Genomic DNA, 17326 nt, shown 5'->3' on the forward strand with positions numbered 1-17326 from the left:
GTAGATAGCCAATAAATAAAAATTGCTTGACATTGGATATAGCAGTTATCAAATCAAGCTTGTCTACTATGTTTTTGAAAATTAACAACTATTCCATACATCTTGTCAATCTGATTGTGACCTATAAAGTAGACTGTAATTTCTTAGGAAACCTATTTTTGGGAGTTAGACTAATAATTGAAGTGTTTTTGTATTTATTAGCATATTTTGTTGGTTTGTTCATTATGACAATTATCGGTGGAGAAGTTCCAGAGTTCATAAAGGTGTACTACTTTGCTTGTATTTAAATTTGTATGTCATTGTTGCCAGAGGCTTAGCCTTCCTTACGTATAGCCAATCATCCATCGAGAAAGAGGGAAGAAATGCAGTCATAAGTTACTTAACGAGTGCGTTCGAAACCTTTTCTCTGAGTAAGTTGGCCCGTCTTCAAAAAAGGTCACTTTTACATTATAAGTACCAAATGTATTCAACCTACGTAATGCAGAATACAGTCAAAATTTATGTGTAGATATAATATGTATTCTGAATAAGCGTTATATTTATGAAATGCATAGATAAAAAGTTATTGCGAAAAAACCGTGTTACAGAGGCCCTGAATCTCATAGTAGTCAGTTTCACACAAACGCCCTACTGCTAAGGCTTGAGCCATACCAAATATTTTTACCCTAGGTGGGACAACATATAAAACCAGACTTAACCTCCCAGCCATCAGAACAGTGAACGCTACAGGATGAAATTTCAAAATCTAGTCAGTCAATTTCATATATATTTGTTAACAATTTGATATACAGTACTAATACAAATTAGAACTACTGAGACAAATCTCTAAAAATCTTATATCCTTGTATCTTAAAAATAAAAACATTTAACAGCTTATGTACACTTTTTCTGACAATAAGGGTCAATTTTACGTGGTTACAAACAATGGTATTTACGGGGGGGGCACACACACTAGAATCATTCTTAATCATGAATCTGCGGTTACAGAATGATTTATTCTCAAAACCTGTTTCATACACTTCAGAACTAAAATAAGGAAAGCCTCGCTTTTGTAACAGATTGAAAAAGGAGTATTCCACGAACTAATCACACAAGTACTCTAAATCCTTCAGCCCGCCATTTTAAACCCCTCACAGCAAGGTCACCTGTAAGTCATGAAAAGCAGCAGGAAAGACTTTGGATGAAATAAAAGCAAACCTTAATACAAAGTAGGAAAAAAAAGGAAAGGTTAACGTACACTGCTGCTCATTACGTAAATTTTCTTATGGAAAATCTTTAAGAATTAAAAAATGCATAAAACATCAAACCTCCTTCAAAATACTAACATCTACCAAATATCTAAAAAGTTATAACCATGGATTTTAAGAGTAATTGATCTCATGATCCAAAACTAAAAATGAATTGGAAACTTTGAAAAAACAGAAATACTCATCCACAAGTAACCACTCTACAGTTTTTCTAAAAAGATTAATCCGACCTACACTGAAAACTTAGCTACATATGAAAAACTGACCAAAATAATATTTTCCAAAAATTATCTTGTGAAATCACAATATTAAGGTGAGAAGTAACTAAAACCAAAGTGGATTCAGCTAATATTTGATAACCATAAAAACCTACTTAATGTATGGTTTACTGATGCAAGTTAACTGTTAAGGCAGGATATCGTAGACCAGTTTTATATAAAAATTTGTATATCTACAAAACATAAGTGCGACGCTAATTTACTGAAATTACAATTTTATCAGTATAAAAAATTACTAGTAATAGTAAAGTTAAAACTCGCGGTTATCTGCAACGTAACTAAAAATAGAATATTAAAAAACTCCACGGGATCGCACAGTAGGCCAACACGCCTACTATGCAAGACGTAAGGAGCGCCTCCACCCGATCAGGAGCACAGCCCCCGATGGGGTGGAGGAATAGGAAAAAAAATGGAAGTTGAAGTTCTGAAGAATCTCCGGATTGCAGCAATTTTTTTTCGTTTTTTCAGCCAGTCTTGAATATTCATCGCAGCATCCTTCCCTGAAATGTTTAAAGAGCATAAGAAAGTTAAATATACCAAATTCAAAACAATTTAATGTCACGTAGTTTTGATGAAATAGTTTAAAATAATTTTTCTTCAAGTTCACATACTAATTCCCACAATTTTCATGTTATCGTCCTTGTAAGGAAAAGACTCCTCTTCATATATAAACAATCATTTAATTCAAACAAAACTTAATTGAAAGCATTGCAAAAACTGGTTGTGATTAACTAGATACGCAACAACAATACAGTTTTACTGGATTTTTTTTTACTGTAATAAACCACATTCTAACACTCAGGTCCTCGGCAAGATCTGATCAAGAAAAAATGTTTATATAAAAAAGAAAAATATTAATCCTAGATTTTTATCACAATGTATTAGAGACCTAGGGACATGTAAACGCAAAACTTTTATACAAATAGCACCACATGGAGACAGCAAGACTGGAAAAGTACAGTCGGTGTGGAACAAAATACAGTAACTGCCTCACTAGCCGTCACTGAAACCAACCCATGGCGTCGAACTTCAAAAGTGAAAAAAAAAAAAAAAAAAAAAAAAAAAAAAAAAAAATGTTAGAAATACTGGATAAATCCTACAAAATTACCCAAGAAATTTAGTAGTACTTAGTCTGCAAAAAAGCACATTAAAATATATAGTCATGGTCCAAAGAATAGATTCAAACAATTCTGAACATAATGTTCCCAAAAATGTACAGCCACCTTGAAAATACACGAAGTTTATGTTAAATAAAATAGAAAAAGCACAAAACCTTAAAAGGGTACTCAACTGCAATGTCAACTCGAAATACAGTCAAATGAAATATTACTTTTTGTCAATTTTCTCCAAATCTACGTTAGAGCAGCTTTAGATGAACTGAAATGGATAACTACCGAACGACTAATTGTACTGCTACGTCTACCAGCCAACTGTCAAAGTGAAGGAAGACTTTACATGCCCGAAAACAGTCTTCGATGACGTCACCAGACAAGTGCGGCTTGCGCAATGCGACTGCGCAAAGGACAAAGGACCAATTGAAATTCAATTATCAATTAGTCGGTCGACACAAATTCGCGTAAATGAAACTTTTGTAGCGTCTTCATCCCAGTCGTTCCAAAAAATAACCTCGCCTAGCCCATTTTGCGTGACGAACACCGATGATGTATAAAAAAAATTGTTGAAAAAAATCTAACTTACACGATACAAATTATTTTGTGGATTTCATTATGGTCCATTAATATTAAAATATGAAAAAAAAAAATTTTTAAATCTCGATTTCATGGAATCTATTCCAAAATTTTTTTTGAGTGAAACTTCTGTTGGGATCGAAATAATTATTTTTATCCGGTATCTTCGAAAATACTTTTTTTATATTTGTAACAGTATTAACAGCACAGTCATTCCTTATAGACCTGAAAACTCATGTTAAACAAATCCTTTTTAACTCTCTCTCTCTCTCTCTCTCTCTCTCTCTCTCTCTCTCTCTCTCTCTCTCTCTCTTCTCTCTCTCTCTCCCTCTCTCTCTCTCCAACTGGTTTTCCTCTGTCCATCATAGAGTTAAATTGAGGAAAACAGATCCAGTAGCCTTGTTAATTAAGGAAGTGGGAGAAGATAAACAAGTTAAGATACGGTTTCCTCAGCACTTTTATTTCCATATTTATTTCGTATATTTTCTTAACTGCACATTTTACACTCAAACCCTATCCTCAACAACAAAATCTTTACCATCACCTCTTTACGATATTATAATATTTTGACTATAGTGTGCTCAAGAAAATCACTTTATTCCTACTCCTCATTCTTGTTCCCGTATGTCCTTACGGTGGGACATCTGTTGTGTCTACCTAGGGTCTAAAGAGTATAAGGCCTTGGGTCTACCATTAGTAACTTGTTCAGCGAATTCAAAACTCGTTGTTCTTAAAGATTAAGCTGGCCACATTCAAGCACGAGCTTTTGCTCAGAATAGACCGTAAAAGCAAAACTCTCTGGATGACTAAGGGAACGGACTTTTGTGTACGATAGGACAAACTCGACAAGAGCGATACAGAGCTTGAAGGGATAAAATAAAGATTTCCAATTTTAACGTATTTTTGTGTGATGTGATACAGCACACAGCATCGTGTCTTCGTGTTCATAAGTTATCAATATTGGACTTACTATGACACACCCACTGCTTTAAACGTTGCTGTTAATTTGTTAACAGTTTATGATTCCCTTTTTATGTTTCCTGTTCTGATTAGAACAGAATTATTGAAAATTGATCTTTAAACTTAATTATAACCTGCCCCAGAATCTTACTTACAGGGAGTTCTGTAAAATACAGATACTAAATTAACTTTAATCATTACGATACCCTTATTGTTCTATTTAGAAAAAATACCTTATACTTTAATAAGGGGAAACGAAGCGGATCATTTTTTGGATGAAATTACGACAGTAACACATAAGTTGTAAATTCCATTTAATTTAGTACCAAATTCTTCTTTTTTTCCTTCCATTTAATTTAGTACCAATTTTTTGTTTTTATTTTTTTTTTTTTTATTTTTTTTTATTACAGAGGCTCCGCAGAAATAATATATTTTTTTTTTTATTTTTTTTTTTATAATAGAGCGGTGGATATGCGGAAAACGTATTTTCAATTGTATGAATATTACAGCCATGTTATTATTCTCCATCATAATCCTGTTATTATTCTCCATCATAATACCTTTTCGTTCAGTTGCAGTATCAATGAATTGTTTCCATCATTGCGTTAAATATTCATAACGGAATTAAAGAATAAGCTTCGTTACCCTCATTGGGTACTTCACAAAGAACTAATTTGACATCACTGTTTTGCGGACATACAGGAGAAATGGCTGACAAAATCTGATTGTGTCGAAAAAGAGCAATGAAATTTAAAACAATTCCTCAAAAATGGTTGTTCACAAATCCAGGAACTAGGAAATCTTAAGTAACGGGGGAATGCCAAAAATTAAAAAGTGTGATGCATCATGCACAAATGTGCATGGAACTATTATCTTATAAAAATTTAATATTTTGTTAATAAGTTTTACTCTCAAGTGGATCCCAATATCCGATGGTACGAAAATGCTACGTAACAAAACTTCATAAATGGCTGTTGCAAACTTCCGTATGAGGTAGACATGGAGTGACATCGACTCTAAGAACAGAACAATAATTCGACAAAATTTAACTGCTAACTGTTTGTTAAAAGGCCATGAGTGTACCACCACCCCGTATTATTCTTCACAAGGACTGTGTAAAATCACCAACTGAAGGAACTTAAACTTTATGTAACATTATTTCGTTTGAGGAATTGTGACGGACACTATGGATTTCTTTTAACAGTCTGAAACTATGAAATACAATTGTAATGTGATGCCGGAGATTACTGTGGCAAAGTCAAAACAAAAAATTTAATTCCTTTGTCCATGTTATGTTCGAATCATTCACCAGCGTCAATTTGAGGTTTTATTATTAGCTTATGATCTTTACACGTTCCAGCCCCATTTATATTGTCTTATGAAAATAACATACAATGTAATAAAAGAATTTCTCCATTTATATTCAGTATTATGAAAATAACATCCTATGTAATACAAGAATTGAGACTTCTTAAACTATTTCCACTTTATTTTGAAAAGTTCATCAAAAGAAAGTTGCTCCAATATGACAAGAATTTGAAATACTTGAACTATTTCCCCTTAGTTTGGAAAAGTTCCTCATTCAACAAGTTTCTCTAAAGTTAACAACAGTTAGCGATAATATCTTAACTATCTCGTTAAGTATCCGGTTTTCTGATCAAGAAATGGCAGAGGAAAAACCAAATTGGTGTTCGTTGGCTATTAGTTAAATGCAGCAATATATTTAACAGGTTTCAATGGTAAACTTCCAAGACTAGTTTTCATGCAGTTATTGTTATTGTGAACCAAAATTGCATAGATGAATTAAACTAAGTAATTTTTACAATAACTAAAGAATAACAAAGGTAAAGCGATTATTACAATAACTAAAGAATAACTTAATTATATATTTATGAAATTACTAGCTCTGAGAATCATTACAATTTACTTTGAAAATAAGCAATACCATATAAATCACATTTTAAAATAACATATCTTTTGTGATATTAGGATATAAGTTCATGAAATGGGATTTATTTTTTCTCGAAAATGGTGGCTTTCCATAGCAGACTGTTCCCGACTGGTATTCAAAGTACACCACATACATAACACTAATAATGCCGAGAAATTGTCACTGAAATGAAGCCATTTTCCTTTGAACATAAGTCAGTCTCAGACAATTTTATTTCTTAAACACTTTTTGACTAACATTTAGCCAACAATAAACTCAACATTATAGTGTGTTGAGGTTTCAAATGTTTAATAGTTCATACCAAAGTGCAATAAAACAAAAAAAAAAAAAAAATAGGAAATTTTTCCATATAACTTTCAAAAAGTTACGCGGACAAAATGCCTAAAGACAAAATTCCTAATTCTTCGAAATGGACAAAATGCCTAATTCTGCAAAATGGATAGAATGCCTAACAAGGCATTTTTTATAGCATTTATAAAAAATAAGCAATATATGTAACTTACGGAGGAGTTATTTTCATACTATCTTTAAAAAACTCTTATTTTGCACTATCTATAAAAACATAAAACAGTATTTTACACTATCATTAAAAACAAAAAGTGTCAATTGGTTAAGATCATGCATATATACCACAAATACGAATTAAAAATTATGCGCCATTGCCCTTAGATAAGCCATCTTTTTTGTAAGTGGCATGAATTTATCTAATTCGTTCATTTATTCGAATATATTTAATTAATTTTTTCAATATTTGCACCCATGTCAGACTGTTCGAGAATTAAATTCTGTACTTGCTTGTTCATCTTTGTTTTTTCACAAGTTGAGTGTTGGGCGAGTCATTGAAACACTCTTATTCAAGGCCTGGTGCCATCCATCTAAAGAGTTTGTAGTTTTTGGCAAATCAGATTAAATCCTGTCGTACACATTCCACATTTGAATATCGGGCGTCTTCGTCGACCTCGCTGAATGATTCCAAGCCAAGGGATTTCAAAATATTTTTAAAAATTCACTCAGATTTAGTCTGTTTCAGGGTCAATTGAATTCGAAGTTAGTAGAAAGGTCAGCCACATCATCTGGGGGAACAAAAGCGAAGGCTTTTATTTGTTTAATAACGATAGCATTGTCATTATTCGTGTACAGCGTTGCAGACCAAGTATTTGTATTTTACGCCCATGACACTAGCTGAAGTAAAAAAAACCACCATTGATAGGAGTATTTGGAAAAAATTTCCTCAAACTTTTTATTGCTGTTAGCTCAAAATCAACAGTAAAAGACTCTGGGTTGAGGCTCTGCTCTTTCAAGGACCAATATTATTTCATAAGTTTGTTAATCTTTATTAGATGTAACACAATACGCTATTGGTAATGTTTTACTTCCGGCAACAACACAATGGAACGCATACAGTTGTTTTTCAACTGGCGTAGAGCCAAAAGTGCCATCACTTAACCTCTTAACTACTTTATTTTCCTATTCAAGACGTCCAAATTCCTTCTAGATGTGTAAATTTGAATAGTTTCTGATTTGTACCATATAAAACGATCGCCTCTTGTAGTTACCGTTAGATCTTCATAGGAACTTGCACGCACTCTTTGTAAGTCTTAGTCTGGGTGCTAGCGAGTCTTAAGGGCACATGTTTAATGGCAAATCACTTGTACAGTGATTAATTACGGAAGATGGAGCTTCATCAGATTTTAGCGAGCGGTTTTCATACTTTCAATCACTTTTAAAGCGCTCATACGTGGAACATCGGGTGAATGCGGGTTCTTTTCAATTAGATCATTACAAGTAATTATACTGGCACTGCACGGAGCCAGTTTTTCACACCAGTATATGCGTCTATCTTTCCTCCTGTTCACAACTTATGAAAACCTTTCATATATTAGCCTCTTCCCTCCTTTGTTACTAGAGATTATTTCCATTTTGGATTGAAGGGGTTCCTTATAAAAATATATGTAAGCGAAGAAGAAATTAATTTAGGTTAGAAAAGTAGAACAAGGTTCTTTTCAAAACTAAATAGGCGAGAAAGAAAAGAACAAAGGCTTGTTGGGTAGTTACATGGTTGTGGACCATTCAGATGGTTTCGAATTATTAGGCATTTTGTCATTAGGCATTCTGTCTGCTCACGTAAAAAGTAATTTAGAGACTTCGTAGGGAACCCCTGGTAGTTCTGAAATATAATTTTTGAAAGAATAATGGACACACAGATAAAAGAATTTTAAATCATAGGTCAAACCTAATGAACATTTTTCACAACACTTTAAACTTTACATTCAATTAAGATCATCCTCAAGGTAAACTATTCACATACCTGGAGCTACAAACTTGGGCAAAGGAAAAGTTACCGTCCCCAGAAAGTTTAACTTTTCATTTCGTTGTAATCGAGGAGCAAAAGGACATTAACACAAAGCGTTTGATTTATAAGCCTTAGCTGTTTATGACGAAAAGGTATACAATACTTTGAATAACGCAAGATTCTTTAAAACCTATTTAAAACAAGAGCCTTAGGAAAGCTAATGTCAAAGAAGGATAAAATAAGAGCAGCAGTTGAAACTACTGTGCACAAGAAATGTGATTACGAATTTGGCAACTGACCTAGTCAATGTTAAAAAAACCAGAATTCACTCTGTCCTCGGAGTTAAAATAAACGTAGGTCATGGTTAACTGCAAAAAATGTAGTCGATGGCACAAACTCTGGAATGAAGAAAAAAAAAGCAATCAAAGTTAGTTCATTTCTATTCAGCAGGATATTTTACGACCAGGGCTTCCAAAACAGTCCCAGTAATGGTATGGACAAACATTAAACACCTAGACTACTACCCTAAAAGCAAACGTTAACATGTGATCTGGAAAACTATGCCACTCAAGTTCCTATACCTGTACCAATTTTTTTTTAGAAATTTAGGTTGTCTATTACCCGAATGGGGGAAGCATCAACTATAATTTATATTTACCATCCACAATATTAAAATTATAGATACTGGATCTCTAAACTATTGGATGGCATAGTTAAGGCTGCAGCCTTAGATAAAAAAAAAAATGATGGGAACTGTCTCTGCTATGCACATTTAATTTTTTTGCACGTTAAAAGGCACAAATCCTCTAGATATGATAGTAGAGTTTTTACAGTAATAGGATCTAACATTTGCACTGTTTGAAGGAAACAGAATTGCAGTTATGAAAAGATACCACCAATCCACATACTAAAGAAAAGAAAATCACATACCTATGCACTGTTTGAAATAAACAAATTATTAAAGATATAAGATACCATCATACAACATACTGAACAAAGAAAAAAAGAAAAAGATTTATTGACTCACCTGTGCCACATAAGTTGGTAATGGTCTAGTGTTAAGCAGGATAACGCCGTAACGTGTTGCATGGCAAAGCGGTTGCATCTGGATTAATTTATTGACCTTTCGAAACTCAAATCTGGTATTATAATATTACAGACTCTTCTACAGTACCAACGGCAAAACCAAAGCAGCCCGAGCAAGCACACTGCGCCAACTAGTCCTATGAGGACTTCTTCGGCAACAGCCATTTCTATTATAGTGCGTAAACGCTGCAGGATAATACCTCACAGTCTCTCACGAACGTCAAGACCTAAACTGATCCTGTAAACCGATCTAAAGCTAATGGCAGCTCAGTGTTTTTCAAGGAAGGAAGAATTCTGGAACGCTTATGATAAATGACAGACAAGTCAATAAAGAACCATTCCAAACAAATTGGGTTGTTACCAACCTACAATTTATGAACTACGCAATTCCATTTTCAAATGCACCGGAGATGAGCGACATAATTTTTTTTATTATTAATTGTGCAAGTGCTGTTAGCTAAGGGATAAAAGCGACCAAGCTTACTGGATTTTTTTTTTTATTTATAAATTTGTTGTAATAACCTTCCCGGAAGTTTCAGGGCGAGGTACACATCGCTAAGAAATAGATTTCGCTGCGAAACAGTCCAAAAGTCACCTCAAAACAGCCGTGAATGAGCAGTTTTTTTTTTTTTTTTTAGACCCTTTTTATTTTGACACAGATAACCTAAAATAAAAACCAAACCCCGGCCTATTTTGCACTTGAAAGTCAGTCCATTGAAAACATTGAGGCACAGGAAAATCATCAAAGGCAAGTTAAGATAAAAAAAAAAAAATAAATAAATAAATAACAGAGCTCGTTTATCATGGGCACAACTATTCAAGTAAAAGTGGGCAGGAAATAAGCTGGATTGGTCATTAACATTGTTTATAGTTCAGAAAAGCGTGGCTGAAAGTGAGATTTGATCAGTGTGCTGAATTTTATCTTTCCAATAAAGCCTCATTTCACCGTATGGCCATGACTGAGATGGTTGTTTTATGGGAATCGGAATGGATGCCCCCATCCCCACGGGATCCGCAGAGTATGACCTGCATTGTGACTCGATTCTTAAAAACTGAAGTGGGAAATTCCATTCGTAAAATGTTATGAAAAAAGTTGTCAAATACCTCATAATGAACTTGGCTGGTTGGTTGTTATGGTTTATGCTGGCGAAGGCCTTTTCCTTAATGCAGTTCTTAAGTGTGATAAAATCTGAAAAGGGAGGATGATGCCTGGAATCGACCACAATGGACTTAGTTAAGGAATTAAGACACCACATGACGAATGACTGCCTAAATTAAGCACAAAGGAGGAAATAATTGACGCTAATAGCAGCAAAGGCGACGTCAGAAGCGGTAAAAGTACAATCTGCAGCGATGACGACTTGCAATAAAAAATAATCAGAGTTGGAATCCAAATAAATATACAAATAATTGACATTTTGCTAAAAGGGTCTGTGTGTGAAAAAGTCGATATTTCTGAAATTTGAAGGTTAAATTTAAATAGAGAAGGGTCTAGTATAAGATTATGCAAGCTTCACGAGTCAATGACTGCATGTAGTTATTTAAGATTTTGTTTATTTATCTGAGTCAGAAGACGAATACGTATAGGTTTTGAGCAATTTGCGATCCACTACTTACGAAATCCGTGCCCATGGATCTTTAAATCATTGTTTCGATGTTGAGCTGAATCTTCAGAATGAGAATAGGTTTTTAATTGATGTTTCAAGAAGCAGAATAAGTTGCTGAAGAATTGCTTCAGAAGTTAGATACACTTTTCGGCAATAGGACTGGTACGTAATGGATAAGGGGATACAGACAAGGATATTACGAAGAAAGATTTTTTCTTTTTAGATGATACTGAAACAAAAATTACTGTCCATTAAATGTAGAAGCAATACATAATCACTTTCCGTTTCTTTTACGTGCTGGCCTGGAGCGAGAGCTAGTGCCGGCACAAGGCTTGCTTTATCTCAAACAACGAACTTCTCTCACAGAGGCAAAAATAGTAATGCATATGAAGACCTGGCCATACTCACTAAGTATTAAGAATTTGGTTGCAAGAGAAATTTAAGATATCTTAGGCCACTGGGTGAACACGTAGGTCCGTGTCAAATGTACTTTTTTTCCAGAAAAGTTAATCATATTAATTTATATAAGTTGCCGCAATACTCCACATGCATCTGCTTAAAAGGCTTTTCATAGTGTTCCTTCAGTGATCGTTTTAAACCTCCGATACTTAAGGGAAAAATGTGCATCATACTTAGAAACGTTTAAAGAAAGCAAGCTTGCGCTTTAAATGCTACAGGCACGCCTTTTAGTGTGTTCATAAGACCAGAATGAGGAATTAAGTAAATTTTCATATTATGTGGAAAGTACCGTCTATAAGGTATAGTTTTTTGCTAAAGTAAAATGATAGTAAAGAAAGCCTAAATAAAAAAATCAAATAGAAGGGATCCGTATATTGTCTTTGGATAAGACTCGTCTGGTCAACAGAGAAATATCGGGTTGATTGATTAATTGACTGATAAATTTAAGGAAATTAGTCTATGATGCCACGAAGAGGAACGCTTTAAGTCATTCAGCGCTCAAGACAGTGGAAAGAGGGAGTCTGGATGACTAGACAGTAAGATGGAAGAAGGGCAGAGGAATGGAGGGACAGTAAAAGGCTAAAAAGTGGGTCATAGCTAAGGGCCAAAAAACCTTTAGCAATGCCTACAGTATACAACAAGGGGGCGTACCAAGTACCCTTCCCCAGGGTGAATTTTTTAGTGCGATGTGGTAGAATTTATTTTGGAATGCAGAGATTGAGACTGAAGGGAATGGAGAAAATAATCTGAGTAGAAAGGGGTCTTCAATAGTAGCTACTCCGTCTCAAAAGACAAAAATAGTGGTAGGGAGAGAAAGAAGTTTACACATTGCACACCGTAATTCAATTCATTATTCGAAATCAAAGAACAGGGACCGAAGGGGGATGCAGATATCCATTTTTCTTCGTTCAGTGCGAATATTTTTGGGAATCTCATGAAGGGATAGTTTCGACCTACGTGCTATTCATTTAAATATACACAATCAAATCGAAAAAAAATCTGTGCTTTTGACAGGATTAAACTACATCAAAAGGAATGGCGACCTAACTACGGAGTTTTTCATTGTTTACAAAAAGTGACTGATTGATATTTGTGAATGTAAAGTGAAATAGAAAAATATTTGTAAATATTCGTACAGAGATTTATTGTTGAATGTGGGCCGCTCATCAAATAAACAGGTGTGAATGGACTCCCACGCACCTATTTTTTCAGCCATGAACACCTTGACATGGATGATATGTACAGTTTAGATGTCATTTTAATTATTCAGAAGTAAACATTTATACCCCCAGCATAAACAGTGCTATATAGGCGGATTTTCTTCAAAAGAAGAGAATTTTATTGCAGAGATTTTGAAAATTTTGGAGTTAAATGATGGATCCTAAACATTTCATTTTGTTAATCAAAATATTATTCAAGAATATGCATGAATACTAATTTGGGACTGTTACTGTATAGAAGTTAGATAATATCCTCCTTCAGAGCTTGAGCAGTCACACTCTAAGAAGACTTTATGAAATATTGAACCACCATCAGAACATAAACTAAATTCTGAAAAAAGTAATCTAGACGTGATTACATGCAAAGTATTCATCACGCGATCATGAACATCATGAACGTTATATACGTATTTCAGAAATTATGATACCCAAAGATTAAATATATCATAAATATAAACAGAGATCATTATCAAGAACTAACGAATTTGTTCATGGAACGCAACCTTACGTTACCTTCCAAAATAGGACCCGAATGTTGTTCCAGTATACTAAACTCCAGTAAAACATATATTTAGACTGGAAATAAACTTCAAGACCCGGATTGATCAATCATCTGACCCATTAATCGTTTGACTGATGTTTGCAAACTAATGTCGATGCCAGTTAAACACGGTTTAGTAAAATTAAGCTTCACTAAATGAGCAGGAAAATATTGCTAACGTAATTTTCCCGAAAAATTCATTCATTCCATAGATACTTTACAAACAATACTACACCGACATTCATGAAATTATATAACAATCTCTATAAGCGATTTAAAATGATTGAAAAATTTGCAAAGACCAGGTTCCTTCACAAATCAGACGCTTGCTCTCTCCGGAGAGGGGGTAACTCTCATAATCATCTCGGTAATTTTAGATGAAGTAAACGTATAAGTTCTCGAGACTAAGTAACTTCATTCAGAAAATGTTATAAAGCCAGGGGGACCAAGTTATCAATATAAACGGATTACAGTTACTCAACCAGTAAAATTTCAGGCTTCACAAATGTGAGGCCATTTTCAGCAGGCAAACAAGAGTTTCCCCAACTGAATGACATCGTACTTGGCACTCACTAAAGGGCTGGTGTATTATTTTCTAGGATACCTTTCAATACTACTAGTGATCAGACTTTCCCACATGATTGACCAAATTCCTTTGATTTTAATCTTTGTACTTATTTCAAGTATACATTAATGCTTTCTTCACCCTAGTTTCTTGTCATGTTTATCACTATTCTTCTTTGTAAATTATCTGTCATGTAATTTTCTTTTACAATTCTGTGCGAATGATGAACAGAGCAGAATAAATTCATTCCGCTTTTATTGAATGGAGATATCGTGTTTGCAGTAAGTAAAAGTGTCAATGAAGTCCAAGCATAAACTTCCCTGGAGTCTTTGTCTTTTTGGATAAATTTTATGTAATAGCCGTTTGGTAGAAAAGTTTTTGTTAATGATTAATAAATTCAAGAAGAGATTGTAAAGTTCTGTATTTTTCCAGTAAAAAATGCACAGACATGAAAAAGAGTTGAAAGTTCTAAACTCAGATTATTTCTTCAGCAGAAAAGAGTGGCAAAATAATACTTAGATAGATTCATGGCAAGGTCATTTAACTTGTTTAGGATGCAGGATTTTCTTAAATATTTCATTTAGCAGCCAAGAATGAAGGGTACAATGACTACTATTTTAGTTTTCCTCAGGATTTGTCCATCTAAGAGGAGATTTCTTACTAGCGAAAACTATTCAATGTAAATAGTTACCGAAATTAGAGAAGCACATAAATGTAATTCGATATAGTTTTACTTCAGGATACCGCGAACTGTCCAACTTCATGATATCACAATGCTGTTGGGTGTTGTTCACCATCGGCATGATTACTTTAATAACGCTCTGGTAATTAATGTTGCGCTGCATTTCCTTGTGATCTCTTTGATGCCAACTTCTGATTAAGGCGAAGCTCAAGATTTTCTCCTCCTCGGCAACTCACCTAAACTTTGTAATTATTCCAAACTTTGACGCTTTGGTTAGTTGTCTGATAAATTAGCCTGCTAAAATATCTCGAACTGCGCGGGTTATTTCAGCTGCTGGAACAGCTGACACCTGATTGGAAAATGCTTTCGCATTCTTAGTGTTCTAAAAAGAATGCAGAACTTTTCAGAATAATTGATTTTTAATTTCTTACCCCATTTTTTCATTAACATATTTCTAGTAGAAAGCACCTAAGATATCAAAATCTATTTCGAATTCACGCTGTTATTAACATTATCACATATTATTATGCTAGATATAAAGTTCATCAGAAATAAATATTCAAATTAACATTTCATTCATTTCAAATTCATGTCTTCAGATTTGTAATGTTTAAGATATTCAAGAGAATTGTATTGAAAAACAAAACTCTGGTCGCCAGTCTTTTGGGATTTTATGAAAAACTGACTGTTAAGATTCCAGGAATGGTATGACCTGCCTTATTACATTCCAGTCTCACACTGGTACCTAACTGTTTGCTGCATTCATGCAGACTGAGAAGACAATTTAGATTCATATAACTCCTGTAGCAAACATACTTAATATCACACACGCACACACACACACACACACACACACACACACACACACACATATATATATATATATATATATATATATATATATGTTGCATTTTAAATAGTGAAGATATATAACAATTAGATGAAAGTTGGACATTTTTTTCTAAGAGACAATACAAAAATAATGAATTATTTTTGATACTGCAAGACTTGTTCAACAGAACGATAATATTTGGTTCCATGAAAAATAGTAAATAGGTATGAACCGTTGTAGATGAGGATAGGGAATGAATAGTTCATCTGCTCTTCTCACTGAATAACTAAAAATTTGGAGATGTCAAAGCCTATAGATCTCATATTACAGACGGGGATATATTCTTTGACAACTGAGATTATGAAATCTCTAGCTTTAACAGCAAAGAATGAAGGATGCAATGACTTCTGGTTTTGTATTCCTCAGTAATTGTCCATCTTAGGGATCTGTAGTACATGTGCTAAAATTGGAGCTCCTCAGACAGGAATTCTTTAATTAAGGGTTGTCTGGTACTGCTTAGAGAGATTCGTTACAGACGATAAGTTATAACTTACAGAAACAGAAGGGAATGAAAACTGAAAGAGGAAAGGTTGTAAATATCACGCAGTTTCATAATTTTACAAATGTTGATGTTTTGATTTAATAACAAGTAACAAAACCGTTGATCTCTGGCGCTAAGGACGAATTACAAAGTACTATGAGTCCAAATGTACTGTAAAATTAAGATTACATGTCAAAGGTTATTTCTTGAGATAAGTCAAGGAAACTGAAGATAAACCAACATACTGGAATAAGGACGATGAATGACGCCAATATACTCTTATTTAAGACTATTACCATGGAGTATTTTAGGACCTGGCAGAATTTTTTATTACTTGTTGACGGCATCACTTTTATAGCGCTCGCAGTATTATCAAATTAATAGTTTATTCATCGTATGTATTAAATCACACTACAAATTCCACATTCACAGCTCGATCTTTCATGTAATAGCATAGATTAACCAAAAAAGTTTTTAAGGTTCTATTTGAATGACTTCAACTCCTTAATCTGCCTCAATTCAAGAGGAAGATTGTTGTATTATCCGGGAGCTTCAAGTTTAAAGGTTCTGGAGCCACAGGCCAAGGAAAACGCGGCTCTACCAACTTTAAACCATCTAAAACTACTCTGGTAACAGGTCGATTTATTGATTGTGTAAACTGTAATAGGTCTCTCAAATACCAAGGAGAGTCGGTCTTAAAACTTGATGGGTCAAAAACACATAACTTGAATGTCATTCTGGTCTTCACCGGAAGCCAGTGCAAATCGATTAAGACCGGGATAAACCTGTCCCGCGGAGCAACACCTTTGATTAGTCTAGCAGCTCTATTCATAATTTTCAGTAGTTTCTTAAGCTGTTACAACAATCTATACGGTGTATAACACAGTTGATGACAATATTCTTAACAGAACTCCTATCAAGATATTTCCTCACAAAGGCTATATATTCTTAAGATGATATCCAGCAACTTTCACTACATTATTAATTTGTAGACTGAGTGACAACTACAAGTTCACCCCGAGATCACGGACCATATCAGTTGTCTGGATCCATTTATCATTTATACACACTTGGTTAACACCCAGACTTCTTAAGTTACTTTCCTTACCGACTTTCATAAGCTCAGTTTTATTTTCGTTTAATTTCACCTGCTTTATAAAGTCATCCATTGTTTACTATTCGATAAAACTTCATTTAATATTCTATTTGTATCCTCAATATTTGTAACAATGAAACAGAATTGTGTGTCATCGGCATATAATCCACATTCTACTTCAAGATTATGTAGTATATTAGACAAACTAATCGTATAGGTACAATAAAGGACAGGGCCAAGCACACTTCCGTGAGGGATTCCTTTCGTCAACGTTCATACG

At 34.0% G+C, this 17326-nt stretch overlaps 2 long non-coding RNA genes across 2 annotated transcripts; both read right to left on the reverse strand.

The window, feature by feature from the left end:
* Positions 1-749: 749 nt before the first annotated feature.
* Positions 750-2950, reverse strand: LOC135218641 (uncharacterized). Its single transcript, XR_010315370.1, has 2 exons — positions 2817-2950; positions 750-2025 (listed from the first exon to the last, which is right to left on the reverse strand). It is a non-coding gene; the product is annotated as an uncharacterized LOC135218641 (long non-coding RNA).
* Positions 2951-8533: 5583 nt separating this feature from the next.
* LOC135218640 (uncharacterized) lies at positions 8534-9921 on the reverse strand. The gene is made up of 2 exons (XR_010315369.1): positions 9445-9921; positions 8534-8815 (listed from the first exon to the last, which is right to left on the reverse strand). It is a non-coding gene; the product is annotated as an uncharacterized LOC135218640 (long non-coding RNA).
* Positions 9922-17326: the final 7405 nt, after the last annotated feature.

The sequence above is a fragment of the Macrobrachium nipponense genome, chromosome 9 (genome assembly GCF_015104395.2).
Source record: "Macrobrachium nipponense isolate FS-2020 chromosome 9, ASM1510439v2, whole genome shotgun sequence".
NCBI classification, from domain to species: domain Eukaryota; kingdom Metazoa; phylum Arthropoda; class Malacostraca; order Decapoda; family Palaemonidae; genus Macrobrachium; species Macrobrachium nipponense.